The 25,137-nt window shown below is 43.3% G+C and overlaps 1 pseudogene; it reads right to left on the reverse strand.

Annotated features, from left to right (window-relative positions):
• The window catches only part of LOC123157808 (protein decapping 5-like), a 58,732-nt pseudogene that overhangs the window by 22,677 nt on the left and 10,918 nt on the right, over positions 1-25,137 (reverse strand).

The raw sequence follows: 25,137 nt of genomic DNA on the forward strand, positions 1-25,137 counted from the left end.
GGAAGCAGAGGAGCAAGGGGGAGGGAGGTCCAGAGAGCGAGGGAGAAGTGAGAGGGGGTCGGGGGCTGCATGGCATCGCGGGAGGGACCAGGGGAGGAGGAGGCAGCCAGGCAGGGAGGAGGTGGCCGGGGCGCGTGGCCGCGCGCGCCGGGCGCGTGCTCGTCCTCCTGGCAGAGGAGGAAGGCGACAGCGGGGTAGTGGTGGCGGGCTGGGCCGCTGGGGGAGCTGGGCCGGCTGGGCTGGACAGGAAGCGCCAGGTAAGTTCCTTCTCTCTTTTTTTATTTTTTTCTATTCTGTTTGTTTTATTAATTCTTTTGCCACTGTTTTGAATTTAAAAATAATTCAAACAATGCCAAAAACTCCTCTGAATATTTTTGTTTTGCTAGGTGGACTTTTCCAGAAGCTCATAAAATATTTCAGGGGTATTTGAAATTATATTCTAGTTATATGAATATAATTCAAATTCAAATAGCTAATGATTTAAATTCAAAGTCCCAGAAATAAATCCTTTTAAAATGTTCATTATTTTTGGTTTGGATCAAAACCCTTGCCAAAAATATTAAACATCTAAGAAGAGCATTTTGGAACAATGAATGAGATTTTTAGGGATCTTTGCCCTGCTTTTAATTAAGTTTTTTTAGGCTTTCAAAATTCCTCAATTCAAGTTTCAAAAATATAGACATGATGCACACATGAAGCTAGCCTAGAGCACTACCAGCAGCTACGGATGTGACACTTTGAGGCTGCCATGGCTGAATGAGCGGTGTATCTAGAGGTCGCCAAAGCCGCACAGATGGAGCGAAAAAGGCAGAAAGCAGTCATGAAAAGAGTCTCGCCGCCACAAGAAAGAAGAGGTCGCACGTCATGCTGAGCAGAGCTTAGCGGAGATCGAAGCACGATGGGCTACCGCCTACAAGGCTGGAAAGGAGAACGCCGGTGTCTGGCCAGCATGCCCCGATGGTAGCATGTGAGAAGTAGTTAGTGCGTGTGTCGCCCGTTGAGGGAGTCCTAGACTGTGGGGTACTCGGGGAGCCGGCCTATGTGACATGGGCCAGACTGATGGGTCATGAAGGTATGAGATAAAAGGCCTTCTCCCGTGTCCGGATGGGACTCTCTTTGCGTGGATGGCAAGCTTGGCATCTGAATGTATAGTTTCCTTCCACTGTAAACCGACTTTTTACAACCCTAGTCCCCTCCGGTTCCTATATAAACCGGAGGGCGTAGTCCGTAGAGGCGATCACAATCATACAGGCTAGACATCTAGGGTTTAGCCATTACGATCTCGAGGTAGATCAACTCTTGATACCCCTATACTCATCAAAGTCAATCAAGCAGGAAGTAGGGTATTACCTCCATTAAGAGGGCGAGAACCTGGGTAAACATTGTGTCCCCTGCCTCCTGTTACCTTCGATCCATAGACGCACAGTTTGGGACCCCCTACGCGATATCTGCCGGTTTTGACACCGTCATTGGTGATTTCATTGAGAGTTCCATTGTGCCGTCGCTAGAAGGCTCGATGGCTCCATCGATCATCTACAACAATACCGCCTCGAGGGAGACTTTTATCCCCGTCTAAATTTTTGTATTTGGTGGCTTCGCACTGTGTGCCAACTCGATTAGCCATCTGGAGCCGATCAACAGCTACCCCCCTTGTCATCAGATTAGTTTTGTAAATCTGAACTATGTCACTGACATCCGAGGAGAATTGATCTTCGAAGGGTTCGCGGCCCCAATCACCACTCTTGCCTTAGATCCGGAGCACACCACCAGGTCCGAAGACAGGAGTTTAAAGCCCGCTGGACTCTCTGCAGCTATAGAGCCTGGCACTGGAGAACCAGAGGGGATTGCATCACCGGCAGGCCTGGAGTCACGCCAGGCTCCCTCCATCCTCATGGAGACATACTCTCCTCCGGACACCAACTCCGAACTCTCGAGGTCCGCGTCATATGAGCTTGGCCAGGGAACTTCTATCCCTCCCTACTCCATGAACTCTCGCTTCCCTTTCCAAACCTCACTCTTAAACGAGGCCCTGGACTTAATGCAATCTCTTGCATTACACAAGAATCACTGCGAAACTACGCCTAGCTGACACTAGGGCCTGAGAGCGGGGAATTTTACGTCCCACCCACCACCCACTTCATAGCCATTGTCGAGGACTTAACCGACATGCTCGATTACGCTTCCGAAGACATTGACGGCAGGGACGACGATGCCGGAGAAGAGCAAAGGCAGAACCCGCCATTTACCAGACGCTGGACGGCCACTTCCACATATGATGTGTGCATGGTGGACACACCCAGAGAGGATGACGGTGATGGTGGTAAAGACCCAGTCGAGGACAAGCCTCCCGTGGCACCACAGAAGCGTCGACGTCAGCGGCGCCGCTCGAAATCGCGTCACAAAAATGACAGCAATACCGGCACCGGAGACAACAATACTCCGGATAATGCTGAAGACCAAGAAGCTCCTATCGAGCCAACATCTGAGCATGATGATTGGGAGGGGGGACAAGTCAACCCCGACGATCCTATCGGGAATGAGGGCTCGGAGGATAGTAACTATTTACGGATCTCCAAAGAGGACGAGAGCCTCGGCGATAGAGCTTTCATCATGCTAGAGGAACCCCTCGAACAAGAGTGTTTTAAGCGCAGCAGCAGCTTCAAGCTGATCAGGATCTGCTCAACGACAAACGGACTAATGTCTTGGAAGATGAGGAATACGTCCTCGAACGCCCAACTAAGAGTTACCAAAGTGCAAGCTGCTACCCATATTTGACGATGAGGCCTGAGAGCCTATACCGCCAACGCGTAATGCTACCGATGGACCCGACCGACCACCACGTGGCCGGGACAGAGTGGCAACTGCTACGTCTTGAGCTTGCGTTGGTTTTCCTCGAAGAGGAGAGGGTGATGCGGCAATAGTAGCATAAGTATTTCCCTCAGTTTTGGAGAACCAACGTATCAATCCAGTAGGAGGCTCCTCAACAAGTCCCACGAACCTACACAAACAAATAAAGAACTCGCAATCAACGCGACAAATGGGTTGTCAATCCCTTCACGGCCACTTGCGAAAGTGAGATCTGATAGAGATAGTATGATAAGATAAATATATTTTTGGTATTTTATAATATAGATACAGAAAATAAAGATGCAAATAAAAGTATATTGGAAGAAAATATGATAAGAGATAGACCCGGGGGCCATATGTTTCACTAGAGGCTTCTCTCGAGTGCATAAGTATTACGGTGGGTGAACAAATTACTGTCAAGCAATTGATAGAAAAGCGAATAATTATGACGTTATCTAGGCATGATCAAGTATATAGGCATCACGTCCATAACAAGTAGACCGACTCCTTCCTGCATGTACTACTATTACTCCACACATCGACCGCTATCCAGCATGCATCTAGAGTATTAAGTTCATAAGAATAGAGTAACGCATTAAGCAAGATGACGTGATGTAGAGGGATAAACTCAAGCAATATGATACAAACGCCACCTTGTTATCCTCGATGGCAACAATACAATACGTGTCTTGCAACCCTTTCTGCCACTGGGTAAGAACACCGCAAGATTGAACCCAAAGCTAAGCACTTCTCCCATGGCAAGAAAGATCAATCTAGTAGGCCAAACCAAACTGATAATTCGAAGAGACTTGCAAAGATAACTCAACCATACAAAAAAGTATTCAAAGAGGGTTCAAATATTATTCATAGATAAACTTGATCATAAACCCACAATTCATCGGATCTCGACAAACGCACCACAAAAAGAGATTACATCGAATAGATCTCCACAAGAGAGGGGGAGAACATCGTATTGAGATCCAAAAAGAGAGAAGAAGCCATATAGGTAATAACTATGGCCCCTTAGGTCTGTGGTAAACTACTCACAACTCATCAGAGAGGCAAGGATGTTGATGTAGAAGCCCTCCGTGGTCGATTCCCCCTCCGACAGAGTGTCGGCGAAGGCTCCAAGATGAGATCTCGCGGATACAGAAGGTTACGGTGGTGGAAATTGTGTTTCGTCCTGCCCCTGGATGTTTTCGGGGTACGTAGGTATATATAGGAGGAAGAAGTATGTCGGTGGCCGCCCGAGGGGTCCACGAGACAGGGGTTGCGCCCTACAGGGGGGCGCCCTCCTATCTCGTGGGAGCCTTGGCTGCTTCTTGACTTGCACTCCAAGTCCTCTGGATCACGTTCGTTCCAAAAATCAAGCTCCCGAAGGTTTCATTCCGTAGGGACTCCGTTTGATATTCCTTTTCTTTGAAATACTGAAATAGGCAAAATACAGCACCTCCGGTGAGTAGGTTAGTCCCAAAAATGATATCAATGTGTAAAATAAAGCCCATAAACATCCAAAATGGGTAATATAATAGCATGGAACAATCAAAAATTATAGATACGTTGGAGACGTATCAAGCATCCCCAAGCTTAATTCCTACTCGTCCTCGAGTAGGTAAACGATAAAAAGAGAATTTTTGATGTGGAATGCTACCTAGCATAATTCTCAATGTAATTTTCTTTAATGTGGCATGAATATTCATATACAAATGAATCAAAATAAAAGTTCATATTGATAAAAGAAATAGTAACACTTCAAGCATACTAATCAAAGTAATCATGTCTTCTCAAAATAACATGGCAAAAGAAAGTTCATCCCTACAAAATCATATAGTTAGGCTATGCTTCATTTTCGTCACACGAAGATGTTCCCAACTTCTATACCCCCGATGACAAGCCAAGCAATTGTTTCATACTTAAATAATCTCAAACTTTTTCAACCTTCACGCAATACATGAGCGTGAGCCATGGATATAGCACTATGGGTGGAATCGAATATGATGATGGGGATTGTGTAGAGAAGACAAAAAAGGAGAAAGTCTCATATTGACGAGGATAATCAATGGGCTATGGAGATGCCCATCAATTGATGTCAACATGAGGAGTAGGGATTGCCATGCAACGGATGCACTAGAGCTATAAATAAATGCTCAACAAAAGAAAACTAGTGGGTGTGAGGCCAACTTGCTTGCTCACGAAGACCTAGGGCATTTGAGGAAGCCCATCGTAGGAATATACAAGCAAAGTTCTATAATGAAAAATTCCCACTAGTATGAAAAAGACAACTTAAGAGACTCACTATATGAAAAACATGGTGCTACTTTGAAGCAAAATATATGAGACTCACTACATGAAGAACAAGGTACTACTTTGAAGCACAAGTGTGGAAAAAGAGATAGTAGCATTGCCCTTTTTATTTATTTTCTTTTTTTCTTTTTCTTTTCCTTTTCCCTTTTTTTCTTTTTTCTTTTTTTTCTTTTTCTTTTTTTGGGCCTTCCTTTTTTTCTTTTGGCCTTTTTTTGGGCAATGCTCTAAAAATGATGATCATCACACTTCTATTGATTACTACATATGAATTACAACTCGAAACTAGAACAAGATATGACTCTATATGAATGCCTCCGGCCGTGTACCGGGATGGTGCAATGAATCAAGAGTGAGATGTATGAAAAATAATGCATGGTGGCTTTGCCACAAATACGATGTCAACTACATGATCATGCAATGGCAATATGACAAAAGTAATGTATGTCATGATGATGAACGAAACGGTGGAAAGTTGCATGGCAATATATCTCGGAATGGCTATGGAAATGCCATAAATATGTAGGTATGGTGGCTGTTTTAAGGAAGATATAAGGAGGTTTATGTGTGATAGAGTGTATCGTATCACGTGGTTTGGATGCACCGGCGAAGTTTGCACCAACTCTCAAGATGAGAAAGGGCAATGCATGGTACCGAAGAGGCTAGCAATGGTGGAAAGGTAAAAGTGCGTATAATCCATGGTCTCAACATTAGTCAAAACAAAAATTTAGAAGTCATCAAAAACCAAGTACTACGCGCATGCTCCTAGGGGGATAGATTGGTAGGAAAAGACCATCGCTCCTCCCCGACCGCCACTCATAAGGATGCACAAGCCAGGTACACTTCATGTTTCAAGTTTGTTACATAACTTTAACCATACGTGCATGCGACGGGACTTGCTAACTTCAACACAAGCATTCTTTAAATTCATAATCACCCAACTAGCATGACTTTAATATCACTAAATACATATCTCAAAACAATTATCAAGTATCAAATTGATCATAGCATCCAATTCACTTCCTATGCTAGTTTTTATTATACCCAACTTGGATGCTCACCATTCTAGGACCAAATTATAACCATAGCAAATACCATGCTGTTCTAAAAGACTCTCAAAATAATATAAGTGAAGCATGAGAGACTAGCAATTTCTGTAAAATCAAGTCACCACCGTGCTCTAAAAGATATAAGTGAAGCACTAGAGCAAAAACTATCAAGCTCAAAAGATATAAGTGAAGCACATAGAGTATTCTAGTAAATTTCAATCAAGGAGGCTTCTCCTAAAAGGTGTGTTACAGCAAGTATGATCGTGGTAAACTAAAAAGCAAAGACTAATATAATACATGACGCTCCAAGCAAAACACATATCATGTGGCGAATAAAAATATAGCTTCAAGTAAAGTTACCAATGAACAAAGACGAAAGAGGGGATGCCTTCCCGGGGCATCCCCAAGCTTAGGATTTTGGCTATCCTTGAATATCTTGGGGTGCCTTGGGCATCCCCAAGCGTAGGCTCTTGCCACCCTTTATTCCATAGTCCATAAAAGCTTTACCCAAAACTTGAGAACTTCACAACACAAAACTCAACAGGAAATCTTATAAGCTCCGTTAGTGAAAGAAAAAAAAACAACCACATAAGGTACTGTAATTAAATCATTATTTATTTATTTTTGTGTTAAACCTACTGTATTCCAACTTCTCTATGGTTTATTAATTATTTTACTAGCCATAGATGCATCAAAATAAGCAAACAACACACGAAAAACAGAATCTGTCAAAAACAGAACAGTCTGTAGAAATCTGTAACTAACGCAAACTTCTGGAACTCTAAAAATCCTACCAAAATAGGACGTACTGGACAATTTGTTTATTGATCAGCATCAAAAATAATCAATGCAAAATCACGTTTCTGTGATTTATTGAGTTTTTTCTCGTGAGCACAAAGTTTCTGTTTTTCAGCAGAATCAAATCAACTATCATCATAGTTTATCCTATAGGTTCTACTTGGCACAAACACTAATTAAAACATAAAAACACATCTAAACATAAAGTAGATGCAAAATTTATTGAATAATAGCAAGGAAAAATATTGGGTTGTCTCCAACAAGGGCTTTTCTTTAAAGCCTTTTTAGCTAGGCATTGAGATTTCAATGATGCTCACATGAAAGACAAGAATTGAAGCATAAAGAGAGCATCATGAAACACATGACAAACACATATAAGTCTAACATACTTCCTATGCATAGGCATATTATAAGCAAACAAATTTGCAAGGCAAGCAAAAACTAGCATACGCAAGGAAGAAGAAAGAGACGATAGCAATCTCAACATAACGAGAGGTAATTTAATAAGATAAAAATTTCTACGACCATATTTTCCTCTCTCATAATAATTACATGTAGGATCATAGGAAAATTCAACAAAATACCTGTCACAAAACATATTCTCAACATGATCCACATGCATGCAAAGTTTACACTCTTCCAAGATAGTGGGATTAACATTAACTAAAGTCATGACCTTTCCGAACCCACTTTTATCAAAAATATCATAAGATTGAACATACTCCAAATATGTGGGATATAAAGTTGATACTCTTCCAAACCCACTTTCAATATTATTGCAAACACTATTATAAATCTCACATTCATCATGGGGCTTAAATAAATTTTCAAGGTTATAAGAAGAATCGACCCAATCATGATCATTGAAACAAGTAGTAGACATAGTAAAACTAGCATCCCCAAGCTTAGGGTTTTGCATATTATTAGCACAATTGACATCAAGAGAATTTATAGGAAAATCATTGCAATCATGCTTTTTATTCAAGGAGTTATCGTGAATCTCTTCATAAATTTCATCATCATAATTTTCAGATTCACAAATTTTTCGCAAAGCTTCATAAGATAATCTAGTGCACAAAACTCACTAGCAATTGGTTCATCATAATTGTATCTCTTAAAAAGATTAGCAAGCGGATGAGGATCCATAGATCTTAAGTTCTCTGTTTAACAATAAATAAGCATCTAATCCAACCAAACGAGCAAACGAGAGGGCAAGCAAAATAGAGAAGATATTGGGAAAGAGAGGGCGAATAAAACGGCAAAGGTGAAGTGGGGGAGAGGAAAACGAGAGGCAAATGGCAAATAATGTAAATGCAAGGGAGATGAGTTTGTGATGGGTACTTGGTATGTCTTGACTTGAGCGAAGACCTCCCCGGCAACAGTGCCAGAAATCGCACGTTGGCGAGAGGTCGAATCTTGACTTGACTTGGTGGAAGCCTCCCCGGCAACGGCGCCAGAAATCCTTCTTGCTACATCTTGAGATTGCGTTGGTTTTCCTCGAAGAGGAGAGGGTGATGCAGCAATAGTAGCGTAAGTATTTCCCTCAGTTTTTGAGAACCAAGGTATCAATCCAGTAGGAGGCTCCTCAACAAGTCCCACGAACCTACACAAACAAATAAAGAACTCGCAACCAACGCGACAAAGGGGTTGTCAATCCCTTCACGGCCACTTGCAAAAGTGAGATCTGATAGAGATAGTATGATAAGGTAAATATATTTTTGGTATTTTATAATATAGATACAGAAAATAAAGATGCAAATAAAAGTATATTGGAAGCAAATATGATAAGAGATAGACCCCGGGGGCCATTGGTTTCACTAGAGGCTTCTCTCGAGAGCATAAGTATTACGGTGGGTGAACAAATTACTGTCGAGCAATTGATAGAAAAGCGAATAATTATGGCGTTATATAGGCATGATCATGTATATAGGCATCACGTCCATAACAAGTAGACCGACTCCTGCCTGCATCTACTACTATTACTCCACACATCGACCGCTATCCAGCATGCATCTAGAGTATTAAGTTCATAAGAACAGAGTAACGCATTAAGCAAGATGACATGATGTAGAGGGATAAACTCAAGCAATATGATATAAACCCCACCTTGTTATCCTCGATGGCAACAATACAATACGTGTCTTGCAACCCTTTCTGTCACTGGGTAAGAACACCGCAAGATTGAACCCAAAGCTAAGCACTTCTCCCATGGCAAGAAAGATCAATCTAGTAGGCCAAACCAAACTCATAATTCGAAGAGACTTGCAAAGATAACTCAATCATACAAAAAAGAATTCAGAGAGGATTCAAATATTATTCATAGACAAACTTGATCATAAACCCACAATTCATCGGATCTCGACAAACACACCGCAAAAAGAGATTACATCGAATAGATGTCCACAAGAGAGGGAAAGAACATTGTATTGAGATCCAAAAAGAGAGAAGAAGCCATCTAGCTAATAACTATGGACCCGTAGGTCTGTGGTAAACTACTCACAACTCATCGGAGAGGCAAGGATGTTGATATAGAAGCCCTCCGTGGTCGATTCCCCCTCCGGCAGAGTGCCGGCAAAGGCTCCAAGATGAGATCTTGCGGATACAGAAGGTTACGATGGTGGAAATTGTGTTTCGTCCTGCCCTTGGATGTTTTCGGGGTACGTAGGTATATATAGGAGGAAGAAGTACGTCGGTGGCCGCCCGAGGGGCCCACGAGACAGGGGGTGCGCCCTCCTATCTCGTGGGAGCCTCGATTGCTTCTTGACTTGCACTCCAAGTCCTCTGGATCACGTTCGTTCCAAAAATCACGCTCCCGAAGGTTTCATTCCGTTTGGACTCCGTTTGATATTCCTTTTCTTCAAAATACTGAAATAGGCAAAAAAATAGCAATACGGGCTGGGCCTCCAGTTAGTAGGTTAGTCCCAAAAATGATATAAATGTGTAAAATAAAGCCCATAAACATCCAAAAGGGGTAATATAATAGCATGGAACAATCAAAAATTATAGATACGTTGGAGACGTATCAGCAACTCAAGACGATTACCAGCCCGCACCACCCCGCCATAAAGGCAGAGAGACTACGACTGTAGGATACACTTATGACCTACAACAGGACCTGGATAATAGATCCGGTCAGACCAGATCAAAATATGGATCAAGGGGGCGTGCCCCCGCGCGAGAAGACGGTCATCAGACCTAGCACGACAAACACACTTTCACCTGGACCGAAAACTGCATACGGACACCATCCGAACTACGATGTGACGTTGCCCGATACAGAGGCGCCACACACCCCCTATGCTTCACCGATGAGATAATGGAGCACCAGTTCCCAGAAGGGTTTAACCCTGTGAATTTTGAATCATACGATGGCACAACGGATCCCGCAGTATGGATTGAAGACTTTCTTCTCCATATTCACATGGCTTGCAGTGATGATTTACATGCCATCAAATACCTCCCCCTCATACTTAAGGGACCAGCTCGGCACTAGTGAAACAACTTCCCAGAAAACTCTATTGGAAGCTGGGAAGACCTAGAGGATGCCTTTAGAGACAACTTGCAGGGCACTTATATCCGGCCTCCGGAGGCTGATGACCTCAGTCACATAGTCCAGCAGCCTCGAGAGTCAGCTAGAAAATTCTAGACCCGTTTCCTCACTAAAAAGAACCAAATTGTTGATTGTCTAGACGCTGAGGCTCTAGCAGCCTTTAAACATAGCATTCATGATGAATGGTTTGCCCGACACCTCGGCCAAGAAAAGCTGAAGTCCATGGCAGCCCTCACATCACTCATGACCCGCTTTTGTGCAGGCCAAGATAGCTGGCTAGCCCATAGCAGCAACAGTACCAGCGACCCTGGCACTTTCGAAGCCAGAAATAGGAACGACAGGCCCCGACGCAACAAAAACAAGCATCAGAGCAACACTGACAATATCGAAGACAAGGCGGTCAACACCGAATTCAGTGGCTCCAAACCCTGTCAGTGGAAGAAGCCATTCAAAAGAAACAAAGACGGTTCATCTAGCCTGGACTGAATACTTGGTCGACCTTGCCAGATCCACGGCACCCCTGACAAGCCTGCCAACCATACCAACAGAAGTTGTTGGGTCTTTAAACAGTCCGGTATGTTAAATGATACGTCTCCAATGTATCTACAATTTTTGATTGTTCCATGCTATTATATTACCCGTTTTGGATGTTTATGGGCTTTACTTTACACTTTTATATCATTTTTGGGACTAACCTACTAACCGGAGGCCCAGCCCGAATTGCTGTTTTTTTGCCTATTTCAGTGTTTTGAAGAAAAGGAATATCAAACGGAGTCCAAACGGAATGAAACCTTCAGGAGCGATCTTTTTGGAACAAACACAATCCAGGGGACTTGGAGTGGAAGTCAAGCAACAAGCGAGGCGGCCACGAGGGTGCCCGGCGTGCCACCTGGGGGTGGGTGCGCCCCCACCCTCATGGGGCCCTCGAGCATCCACCAACCTACTTCTTCTTCCTATATATATACCCACATACCCCGAAAACATCTAGGAGCACCACGAAAACCTAATTCCACTGCCGCAACCTTCTGTACCCTTGAGATCCCATCTTGGAGCCTTCGCCGGTGCTCCACCGGAGGGGGAATCGACCAGGGAGGGCCTCTACATCATCTCCAAGGCCTCTCCTATGAGTTGTGAGTAGTTTACCACAGACCTTCGGGTCCATAGTTATTAGCTAGATGGCTTCTTCTCTCTCTTTGAATCTCAATACAATGTTCTCCTCGATCTTCTTAGAGATCTATTCGATGTAACTCTTTTTGTGGTGTGTTTGTCGAGATCCGATGAATTGTGGGTTTATGATCAAGTTTATCTATGAGAAATATTTGAATCTCCTCTGAATTCTTTTATGTATGATTGGTTATCTTTGCAAGTCGTTTCGAATTATCAGTTTGGTTTGGCATGCTAGATTGATCTTTCTTGCAATGGTAGAAGTGCTTAGCTTTGGGTTCAATCTTGCGGTGTTCTTTCCCAGTGACAGCAGGGGCAGCAAGGCACGTATTGTATTGTTTCCATCGAGGATAAAAAGATGGGGTTTATATCATATTTAATGAATTTATCCCTCTACATCATGTCATCTTTCTTAATGCGTTACTCTGTTCTTATGAACTTAATACTCTAGATGCAGGCAGGAGTCGGTCGATGTGTGGAGTAATAGTAATAGATGTAGAATCGTTTCGATCTACTTGTTACGGACGTGATGCCTATATACATGATCATGCCTAGATAATCTCATAACTATGCGCTTTTCCATCAATTGCTCGATAGTAATTTGTTCACCCACCGTAATACTTGTGCTATCTTGAGAGAAGCCACTAGTGAAACCTATGGCCCCCGGGTCTATCTTTTATCATATAAGTTTTCCATCTACTTTTATTTGCATCTTTACTTTTCCATCTATATCATAAAAATACCAAAAATATTTATCTTATCATATTATCTCTATCAGATCTTACTTTCGCAAGTGGCCGTGAAGGGATAGCCAACCCCTTTATTGCGTTGGTTGCGAGGTTCTTGTTTGTTTGTGTAGGTGCGTGGGAATTTTGAGGAGCCTCCTACTGGATTGATACCTTGCTTCTCAAAAACTGAGGGAAATACTTATGCTACTTTTCTACATCACCCTTTCCTCTTCAAGGAAAACCAACGCAAGCTCAAGACGTAGCAAGAAGGATTTCTGGCGCTGTTGCCGGGGAGGTCTTCGCTCAAGTCAAGACATACCAAGTACTCATATCCCTCGCATTACATTATTTGCCATTTGCATCTCGTTTTCCTCTCCCCCACTTCACCCTTGCCGTTTTATTCGCCCCTCTTTTACTCGATCTTGTGTTACCATGTCACATCTTTGTGCTTGCATCTTTGCTTGCTAAAATTCTATTGATATGGATCCACTTAAAGTGTTCTACTTGGATCATCTTCGATCCTTATGCGCTCGTGCTGAAACCCCAACTAGCCTAGTTGATGGGAAATCTTTAGATGAGCATGCTCATTTTGTGCGTCACCGTTTGTCTGAAAAAAGGAAGACTCTTATGGGATCAAATAAACAGATTGCTGTGTTATGCTTGGAATCTTTGTGAAATTTATGATTTTACTTGTTGCTCTAAGAACCCTAAAAAACACCTTCTCTACCTATGTGAGTTTAATGAAAATGAAATCTCATCTTCTTATGCAAATGGTGTTTATAGTTACTATGATATCGAACAAATTGAAGAATTTGTTGCTTTTAAGGGTGCTTATGAAGTTGCTTCTTTGATTGAAAAGTATGATATTACTCTCTATGAATCTGAAAATTTTGACATACTTAAATATTGCTATGAAAACTATGCTCATAATGTCTATGCCAAAGAATTTATCGAGAGAATGACTTTTGCTTTGGAAGAAAATAATGATATGCATGAATCTATAGATAATGATAATGATTTTGATGATTTGATTGAAATATCCCTTGATGAACATGATGCTTGCTATTCTTTTGGCCATGATGCCAATATTTATGAAGATGAATTTGCTATAGTTCCTTATGTTAAACATGAGATTGTTGCTATTGCACCCATACTTGGTAGTTCCTTCAATGAAAAGCATGATTGCAATGATGTTACTATAAATTCTATTGATGTCAATTGTGCTAATAATATGCAAAACCCTAAGCTTGGGGATGCTAGTTTTGCTATGTCTACTACTTGTTGCAATGATCATGATTGGGGTGATTCTTTTTGTGATCTTGAAAATTTATTTAAGCCCCATGATGAATATGAGATTGATAATAGTGTTTGCAATAATATTGAAAGTGGGTTTGGAAGAGCGTAAACTTTAGATCCCATATATTTGGAGAATTTTCAATCTTATGGTATTTTTGATAAAAGTGGGTTTGGAGAGGTCATGACTTTAGTTAATGATAATCCCACTATTTTGGAAGAGTGTCAACTTCTCATGCATGTGGATCGTGTTGAGAATATGTTATGTGATAGCTATTTTGTTGAATTTGCCTATGATCCTACATATAATTATTATGAGAGAGGAAAATATGGTCGTAGAAATTTTTATCTTACTAAATTACCTCTCGTCATGTTGAGATTGCTATCGTCTCTTTCTTCTTCCTTGCATATGCTAGTTTTTGCTTGCCTTGCAAATTTGTTTGCTTATAATATGCCTACGCATAGGAAGCATGTTAGAATTAGATGTGTTTGTGACGTGTTTCATGATGCTCTCTTTGTGCTTCAATTCTTGTCTTTCATGTGAGCATCATTAAAATTATCAATGCCTAGCTAAAAGGCTTTAAACGATAGCGCTAGTTGGGAGGCAACCCAATTTTATTTTGTTTCTTCCTTTTTGCTTCTGTTTAGTAATAAATATTTCATCTAGCCTCTTTTTAGATGTGGTTTTATGTTTTAGTTAGTGTTTGTTCCTAGTAGAACCTATAGGATAACCTACTGTGATAGTTAATTTGATTCTGCTGAAAAACAGAAACTTTTGCGCGCATGAAAATACTTTTAGTAAATCACAGAAACGTGATTTTGCATTGATTCTTTTTTCTGTAGATAAATAGACAAATTTCCCAGGACTTCCTTTTTTGATAGGATTTTTAGAGTTCTATAAATATTCGGAAGTTACAGATTGCTACAGACTGTTCTGTTTTTGACAGATTCTGTTTTTTCGTGTGTTGTTTGCTTATTTTGATGCATCTATGGCTAGTATCAGTGGTTATGAACCATAGAGAAGTTGGAATACAGTAGGTTTAACACAAATATAAATAAAGAATGAGTTAATTACAATACCTTATGTGGTGGTTTTTCTTTCTTGCACTAATGGAGCTTATGAGATTTCCTATTGAGTTTTGTGTTGTGAAGTTTTCAAGTTTTGGGTAAAGATTTGATGGACTATGGAATAAGGAGTGACAAGATCCTAAGCTTGGGGATGCCCATGGCACCCCAAGATATTAAAGGATAACCAAAATACTAAGCTTGGGGATGCCCCAGAAGGCATCCCCTCTTTCGTCTTCGTCTATCAGTAACTTTACTTGAAGCTATATTTTTATTCGCCACATGATATGTGTTTTGCTTGGAGCGTCTTGTATGATATTAGTCTTTGCTTTTTAGTTTTTCACAATCATCCTTACTGTACACACCTTTTGGGAGAAACCCACTTGATTTGGAATTTATTAGAATACTCTATGTGCTTCACTTATATCTTTTGAGCTAGATAGTTTTGTTCTAGTACTTCACTTATATCTTATTAGAGCACGGCGGTGGTTTAATTTTGTAGAAATTGTTGATCTCTCATGCTTCACTTATATTTGAGAGTCTTTTAGAACAGCATGGTATTTTCTATGGTTATAAAATTGGTCCTAGAATGATGGGCATCCAAGTTGGGTATAATGAAAACTATCATAGGAAGTGAATTGGATGCTATGATCAATTTGATACTTTATAATTGTTTTGAGATATGGTGGTGGTGATATTAGAGTCATTCTAGTTGGGTGATTGTGAATTTAAACAATACTTTTGTTGAAGTTGGCAAGTCCCGTAGCATGCACGTATGGTAAAAGTTGTGTAACAAATTTATTGCATGGGGTGCTCTTTTGATTGCCTTCCCTTGTGTGGAGGTCGGGGGTGCGCGATGGTTAACTCCTACCAACCTCCCCCCCTAGGAGCATGCATAGTAGTACTTTGCTTCGAGGACTAATAAAACTTTTGCAATAAGTATATGAGTTATTTATAACTAATTTGAGTCCATGGATTATACACACTTTTACCTTTCCATCATTGCTAGCCTCTTCGGCACCATGCATTGCCCTTTCTCACCTTGAGAGTTGGTGCAAACTTCACCGGTGCATCCAAACCCCGTGATACGATACACTCTATCACACATAAACCTCCTTTTATCTTCCTCAAAACAGCCACCATACCTACCTATTATGGCATTTCCATAGCCATTCCGAGATATATTGCCCTGCAACTTTCCACCGTTCCGTTTATCATGACATGCATCATTATTGTCATATTGCCTTGCATGATCGTGTAGTTGACATCGTATTTGTGGCAAAGCCACCATGCATAATTTTTCATACATTCCACTCTTGGTTCAATGCCCATCCCGATACACCGCCGGAGGCATTCATATAGAGTCATATATTGTTCTAGTTTTGAGTTGTAATTCATGAGTTGTAAATAAATGGAAGTGTGATGATCATCATTATTAGAGCATTGTCCCCAAATAAAAAAAGAAAGGCCAAAAAGAAAAAAAGAAAGGCAAAAAAAGAAAGGCCAAATAAAAAAAGGAAGAAAGGCCCAATTTTTTTTTAAGAAAAGGGGGGCAATGTTACCATCCTTTTCCACACTTGTGCTTCAAAGTAGCACCATGTTCTTCATATAGAAAGTCTCTTATGTTGTCACTTTCATATACTAGTGGGAATTTTTCATTATAGAACTTGGCTTGTATATTCCTACGATGGGCTTCCTCAAAATGCCCTAGGTCTTCATGAGCAAACAAGTTGGATGCACACCCACTTAGTTTCTTTTGTTGAGCTTTCATATATTTATAGCTCTAGTGCATCCGTTGCATGGCAATCCCTACTCCTCATGTTGACATCAATTGATGGGCATCTCCATAGCCCATTGATTATCCTCATCAATTTGAGACTTTCTCCTTTTTTGTCTTCTCCACACAACCTCCATCATCATATTCTATTCCACCCATACTGCTATGTCCATGGCTCACGCTCATGTATTGCGTGAGAGTTGAAAAAATCTGAAGCGCATTAAAAAGTATGAACCAATTGCTTGGCTAAAACTGGGGTTGTTCTTGATGGGAGTATTTTGTGTGATGAAAATGAAACATGGCCTAACTATATGATTTTGTAGGGATGAACCTTCTAATGCCATGTTATTTTGAGAAGACATGATTGATTAGTTAGTATGCTTGTAGTATTATTATTTCTTATATCAATATGAACTTTTATTTTGAATCATTTGGATCTTAACATTCATGCCACAATTAAGAAAATTACATTGAGAATTATGCTAGGTAGCATTCCACATAAAAAATTCTATTTTTATCATTTACCTACTCGAGGAGGAGCAGGAATTAAGCTTGGGGATGCTTGATACGTCTCCAACGTATCTATAATTTTTGATTGTTCCATGCTATTATATTACCTGTTTTGGATGGGCTTTACTTCACACTTTTATATCATTTTTGGGACTACCCTACTAACCGGAGGCCTAGCCCGAATTGCTATTTTTTTGCCTGTTTTAGTGTTTCGAAGAAAAGGAATATCAAACAAAGTCCAAATGGAATGAGACCTCCGGGAACGATCTTTTTGGAACAAACGCAATCCAGAGGACTTGGAGTGGAAGTCAAGCAACAAGTGAGGCGGCCACGAGGGTGCCCGGGACGCCCTCTGGGGCTGGGCATGCCCCCCACCCTCGTGGGCCCCTCGAGCGTCCACCGACCTACTTCTTCCTCCTATATATACCCACGTACCCCAAAAACATCCAGGAGCACCACGAAAACCTAATTCCACCGCCGCAACCTTCTGTATCCGCGAGATCCCATCTTGGAGCCTTCACCGGCGCTCCGCCGGAGGGGGAATCGACCACGGAGGGCCTCTACATCATCTCCAGTGCCTCTCCTATGAGTTGTGAGTAGTTTACCACAGACCTTCGGGTCCATAGTTATTAGCTAGATGGCTTCTTCTCTCTCTTTGAATCTCAATACAATGTTCTCCTCGATCTTCTTGGAGATCTATTCGATGTAACTCTTTTTGTGCTGTGTTTGTCGAGGTCCGATGAATTGTGGGTTTATGATCAAGTTTATCTATGAGAAATATTTGAATCTCCTCTGAATTCTTTTATGTGCGATTAAGTTATCTTTGCAAGTCTCTTCTAATTACCAGTTTGGTTTGGCCTACTAGATTGATCTGTCTTGTAATGGGAGAAGTGCTTAGCTTTGGGTTCAATCCTGCGGTGTCCTTTCCCAGTGACAGCAGGGGCAGCAAGGCATGTATTGTATTGTTGCCATCGAGAATAAAAAGATGGGGTTTATATCATATTGCATGAATTTATCCCTCTACATCATGTCATCTTTCTTAATGTGTTACTCTGTTCTTATGAACTTAATACTCTAGATGCAGGCAGGAGTCGGTCGATGTGTGGAGTAATAGTAGTAGATGCAGATCGTTTCGGTCTACTTGTTACGGATGTGATGCCTATATACATGATCATGCCTAGATAATAACTATGTGCTTTTCTATCAATTGCTCGACAGTAATTTGTTCACCCATCGTAATACTTATGCTATCTTGAGAGAAGCCACTAGCGAAACCTATGGCCCCCGAGACTATCTTTTATCATATAAGTTTTCCATCTACTTCTATTTGCATCTTTACTTTTCCATCTATATCATAATAATACCAAAAATATTTATCTTATCATATTATCTCTATCAGATCTTACTTTCGCAAGTGGACGTGAAGGGATTGGCAACCGCTTTATTGCGTTGATTGCGAGGTTCTTGTTTGTTTGTGTAGGTGCGTGGGACTTTTGAGGAGCCTCCTACTGGATTGATACCTTGGTTCTCAAAAACTGAGGGAAATACTTATGCTACTTTGCTGCATCGCCCTTTCCTCTTCAAGGAAAACCAACGCAAGCTCAAGACATAGCATTAAACACCGAGCACACGGGGAAAGGGTCGCCCAGCGAGGATGACGATGAGGAGCCTCACCCACCAAACATAGGGGGACAGAAGAAATTTCCTCCCGAGGTCAAAACGGTGAACATGATATACGTTACTCACATCCCCAAGAGGGAGCGCAAGCGCATTTTAAGGGACGTCTATGCGATAGAGCCAGTCGCCCCAAAATTCAACCCGTGGTCAGCATGCCTGATCACTTTCGATCGCAGAGACCATCCGACTAGTATCCATTATGGAGGTTCAGTCGCGTTGCTCCTCGACCCAATTATCGATGGATTTCACCTTGCGAGAGTCCTCATGGATGGCGGCATCAGTCTTAGCCTGCTCTATCATGACACAATCTGGAAAATGGGTATTGACTCGTCAAGAATCAAGCCCACCAAAACTACCTTCAAAGGAGTAATACCTGGTGTAGAGGCCCACTGCACGTGCTCAATCACATTGGAAGTCGTCTTTGGTTCGCCGGAGAACTTCCAAAGCGAAGACTTGATCTTCGACATCATCCCTTTTCGTAGTGGCTATCACACACTGCTTGGACGAACTGCGTTTGCCCGCTTCAATGCGGTCCCGCACTATGCTTATCTAAAACTCAAGATGCCAGGACCACGCGGTGTTATAACAATCCGCGGAAACATGGATCGCTCCCTCCGTACTGAGGAACACACTACGGCCCTCACAGCGGAAGTGCTGGTCGGCCTTATGAAGACAAACTCCACATTGGCAGTCAAGCCCCCGGACCCTGTCAAATGAGTCCGGACTACCCTGCAGAATGATAGTCCAGCTCGTCAGGAGCTCGATTAGCAATTCGGCCTCTGTCTTAGCCCCAACCAAACTGCGGTGTATGTACCGCGTGCACATAACTACGCACTAAAGATACCATGGGCGACGATGGAGGCATATCAAGGATAAAGTCCACAATACGGCTCAATCGAACCTGGACCCTCATATCTACCTGTTTCTTAACTTCGTTTTTTCTCAGGTTCCCCACAACCCACATCACCTTTTTATGGTTCCAAGGGCCCTTTTCCCGGCCTCTTACAAAAACCTGCTCATTAATTCTCTCAAAGGATCACACACCAAGGTGAAAAGCAGCGCAGATGTACGGTAGAGTACCTAAAGGATCTTCAAAGATCACCTCTTCCCTTCTTTAGTACCTGTACATAGCTTTCCCTTGTGCTCGGCATGTAAAATAGCCTCGATGCTTATAGCATTATATGTACATATTTTACGTATCAATCAGACTATAATGGAAACATTTTGTCGCTCAACCTATTCGGGACTGGCTTATTTCCTAATATGTATTCCCTCTTTTTCTTTCATCTGATTGTCATGTACACATCGGCAGGACTTAAATCACCAGGGGCTCCATTCAGCCACGTACATTCCTTAAAAACAACACAAGTCCGAACACTTTTATAGTACCATTTGGCGTCCTGAATCTAGCATTATATGCATCAGCTCCGAATCATGTCTTGGGTCAATAGTTGGGTTGCCCGGCTCCTGTGGTTACTACCTTATGTTCCGCTTGTTCGGCAAAGGAAGTAAAGGGAGAACTACTGCGATTGTGTTTCTGGTTCATCCGGATAAACACCTCGGTAGAGAAAGCTGAAAACTGACTGTCATGATGCAGCGAGAGCTGGTCAGCTATTCGGTGACTCAGCATAAATCTCTTGCGATTTTTTCTGTGTCACACGAAGGACCGGTTTTTACCTGGTCAGGCGTCTACAGTAACCAAGTTCAGATAACTGAACAATACCAGGGGTTCCGCCTACAATCTTATTCTGAAACTCATATGGCTAAGTGAGAGTGATAAAGCCACATAGTTTGATTGCCTAGTTCGCTGCACTAACACCTCCTTCAAGGACCCAGTCATTGGGTTAAGTGTGTTTTTGTGCTGTTCCGAACACCACCGTACTATCTACGCGAGGGGCTGAAGCCGACAACTGGCCAACTCTCAGATTCAATAAACAGCCACAACAGAGGGAAAATAATTTCAGATGAAACAAGAAAAACATTATACAAACGACTTGTTTTCATAAATACAAAGTTCGAGCAGCATAGATACATTCATTCAAAAATGACGTCCTTTGAACACTGGCCCTCTAGAATATGGGATCCTTCCAGGACATCATTGAAATACCGCTCCGGTGTACGGTGCTCCTTCCCTGCGGGTGGTCCTCACTTGCAAGATTGGTGGCATTCATCTTCGCCCACTGCACCTTGACACGGGCGAAGGCCATCCAGGCACCTTCGATACAGACTGGCCGCTTTATAGCGTCAATCCATGGGCAGGCATCGACTAGCCGCTTCACACGCCCAAAGTAGCTACTAGGTATGGGTTCGGCTGGCCAAAGACGGACTATAACATCCTTCATGGCTAGTCCGGCCACCCTATGTAGCTCGGTCAGCTGTTTCAGCTGATCACTGAGGGGCACAGGATGTTCTGGCGCAAGGTACTATGACCACAACAGCTTCTCTGTTGAGCTCCCCTCTTCGGCTCGGAAGAAATCTGCAGCATCAACAATAGTTTGGGGTAGATCCGCAAACGCTCCTAGAGAACTCTAAATGTGTGTCAGTAAGGTGTAATATATCCTTACAAATCTGCTTGGCCTCTCGGATCTCCCGATAGGCGCCTTGGGCTTCAACCCGGGCCTCCTTCGCACTTTGGAGCGCCGTAGCAAGTTTGTAGTCTCAATCCGACACCTTGCGCTCCAAGGACTCACATTTGCTTCTAGCATCCATAAGCTCTTGTTGGACTTCATCCAACCTTGCTTCATTTTTCCGGCGGGCGGCTCGCTCCTCGTCCACCTCCTTCTTGGCCTCGACCTCAGCCGCGTCAACTACGAGCGTAATCACAAAGCTCATTTAGATAATAAATCGGAACTCATATCATTTCAGATATGCTTTGGTATCACATACCTTGATTTTCCTCCAACTTCTGCTTCAGTTCGGACACTTTGGTAGCATGCGAAGTTGCCGCTAGCATCAAAGCATGTTCATCAAAAGAGACATATGTGTTAGCTCCTGCAAAGCATTATTCGATCCTCTGTTCGGCCTTTCTTCGCGAAGACTGAACAGAGTCTCAGGGGCTACTATCTATACACATGTATTCCTTTTGCAAACAACCAAAAATATATTACGTCACATACCTCAAAGCCTGTTAAAAGGCTAGTATAGGCTTGGTTCAATCCAACCGAACCTTTTCAACCACCGTACCAATAAGGGTACGGTGTTCCTCCATAATGGAAGCACTCTGAAGCGCTTCCACCAGAGTGTCCGGCGTATCCGAATTGATAGAGGACGCCGGTGGAGATGGCGCGCCCCCTTCTCTTGAAGCAGACTGCTCGCACGATTCCGGAGCCATATGGATCTCCAGAATAATATTCGGTTGGGGGCCAAATTGAGCATGGCCCTCGTCGCTGGGGGTTGATTTCCCCCTCTTTTTGGCAACAGAGGTATTACCCTCCGTCGCCACCTTCACGGCCTCCCGCACCTCCCCATGACTTGGAGAGGTTCTTTGGGACAACACTTCGGTGTTGTCCATAGTGGTGGGTGGAGAGACCTGTGGAGGCGACTCGCTCTCCATCGTGTATGGCCCTAGCGAGTTCCCAGATGACGATGATCGTTGGGGGAGATCGCGAGCCGGGTTGCAACGTGCAATTCAATATGTTAGAACCACAAATCATGAAACCGGATATATGAACGGTGTCTTTGGATACTTACGATCTGGCTAGGGGCTTCGGCCTGGGGTGTCACTTGGGGATGGCATCGGCATCCGTTTCGAAATCATCCGAAAGGGAGAGTTTCCCCTTCTTGGACGCCTTCGCCTCTAGATCCATGGAAGCCGCCCTTTTCTTGTTTCCCCTCTTAAGGGGAGAGTTGCTCTCTTCCTCCTCTTCATCTTCATCATGGGAGGAGAGAGTCTTGGTGTCTTCGGACACAACGTCTGAAGCGCCCTTACGACGGAGGCCACCTCTAACCTCCTTGCTCTTCTTCTTGGCCTTCTTCTCCAGCGCTGATACGACGCCGGAACCAACATCTTCGTCAACAAAGGGATGGCTGGGTCTTCGGGCAGCGGAGCCGAACATTGGATCCGCTCTGCCTTCTTTGTCCAGCCATGTGGGAGTAATGGAAAGTTCAATATACTCCTTGGATTTGCAAATTAAAGTTATCATAAAACTTACGGGAGCGGCCAGATGAGCGAGGCCGCGGTCTTCGGTCATTTCCGGCCACGATTTCTGAGCCTTGAAAAGCAGCTTCCATATGTCTTCATGCATCGTGCCGAAGAACCGCTGCAGGTTCCTAGGATCGGCTGGGTCGAATTCCCACGTGTACTTAGTCCATTTTTGGCAGGGGAGAATCCAGTGAAAGAGCATCACCTGGATCACGCTGGCAAGACTGGTGTTCTTGTTTATCATACCCTTCATGCGACTCTGCAGTGTCGTCACCTCATCGGTGGACGCTCAATCCAGGCCTTTGTTGATCCATGAGGTAAGCCGCATTGGAGGCCCGGATTTGAATTTGGGAGCAGCGACCCATGTGGTGCCGCGGGGTTCCGCGATATAGAACCACCCCTGCTGCCATCCCTTGACAGTCTCCACAAAGGTCCCCTTTGGCCAGGTGACGTTGGGAAGCTTGCTCACCATGGCGCCACCACACTCCGCGTGTTGACCTTCAACCACCTTTGTCTTCACATTGAAGACCTTGAGCCATAGGCTGAAGTGGGGAGGGATGCGGAGGAATGTCTCGCACACGACGATAAACGCCGAAATGGTGAGGAAGGAATTTGGGGCTAGATCGTGGAAATCTAGCCCATAGTAAAACATAAGACCACGGGCGAAAGGATGGAGGTGAAACCCTAGTCCGTGGAGCAAATGGGGAATGAACACTACCCTCTCATTAGGCTCCGGGGTAGGAATGATCTGCTTCTTGGCACGGAGCCGGTGGACTATGTCTGCGGCCAAGTACCCAGCTTCCCGGAGCTCCTTAATGTTCTCCTATGTAACAGAGAAAGCCATCCACTTGCCTTGTGCTCTAGATCCGGACATGGCTAAGAGAATTTGGTGGCGGTGGAAAAGATTGGAACTTGGGCGCTGGAGCTCGAACGGCAGATGGGCTGAGGAAGAAGGCGTGAGGTAAAAAGATGGATTATCTTCTTATAAAGGCAGTGGATATCAAGCGTCCCCTCATAAGCCTTAAATCTCGCCTAATCCCAAAGGGACGTGTGAACGGCACGGTTGGATTACCCAAACCCCTATTGATAAGAATCCCGTGATAAGGGGACACAATCCCTGCTTTGACAAGACATGCCTATGACCGTGCCTCGAAACATGAAGTGGGGGCTATAAAACGGTTCAGAATACTAACAAGGCCAGGGCATAATGCCTCGCCAGAAAAATCACCTATGGATGTGACTTACTTTCTTTTGAGTATTTTTGCCCTTACAGCTTAAAGTTGTAATTATTAAACAGAGCCGGATACAGCTATCATGTGCGAAGGACTGCTTTGGAGTATTCGGAGAAGGAACCTGCCTTGCAATGTCGAAGACAATTTGCGCGTCGGATACATCATCATTGAAGCCCGGTTCAGGGGCAACTGAGGGAGTCCTAGAATGTGGGGTCCTCGGGGAGGCAGCCTATGTGACATGGAGCGGACTGATGGGCCGTGAAGGTACGAGATAGAAGGCCTTCTCCCGTGTCCGGATGGGACTCTCCTTTGCGTGGATGGCAAGCTTGGCGTTACGTATGTATAGTTTCCTTCCTCTGTCAACCGACTTTGTAAAACCCTAGTCCCCTCGGGTGCCTATATAAACCGGAGGGCGCAGTCCGTAGAGGCGATCACAATCATACAGGCTAGACATCTAGGGTTTAGCCATTACAATCTCGAGGTAGATCAACTCTTGTAACCCCTATACTCATCATAGTCAATCAAGCAGGAAATAGGGTATTACCTCCATTAAGAGGGCCCGAACCTGGGTAAACATCGTGTCCCCTGCCTCCTGTTACCTTCGATCCATAGACGCACAGTTCGGGACCCCCTACCAGAGATCTGCCGGTTTTGACACCGACACCCGTAAGTTTGTATAATTAATTACGAGCATCTACCAGTACTACATACACACTAGTTTTAGAGAAAAATACCAGTTGTACTTTAAGTTGGTACTATCTATTATTAACGTACAATGTCGCTAAGCGCATCCATTGAGGGCTTTGAGCATTGATTAGCATGTGTTCACTGAAGTTTTGTAGCCGCTCCTCGGCCCCAAATACTCCCAAAATGTCCGCCCGCAGCCATCGGAGGAGACTAGAGCCTATTGCAATTAACAGCTGTATCCATTTTTTAATTCGTCTCTTTGCTACCGTGCTACTATTTCACAATGAAGATATCACTACAGATGATGTCGTTTTATTA

Source organism: Triticum aestivum, chromosome 7B (genome assembly GCF_018294505.1).
Source record: "Triticum aestivum cultivar Chinese Spring chromosome 7B, IWGSC CS RefSeq v2.1, whole genome shotgun sequence".
Lineage (NCBI taxonomy): Eukaryota > Viridiplantae > Streptophyta > Magnoliopsida > Poales > Poaceae > Triticum > Triticum aestivum.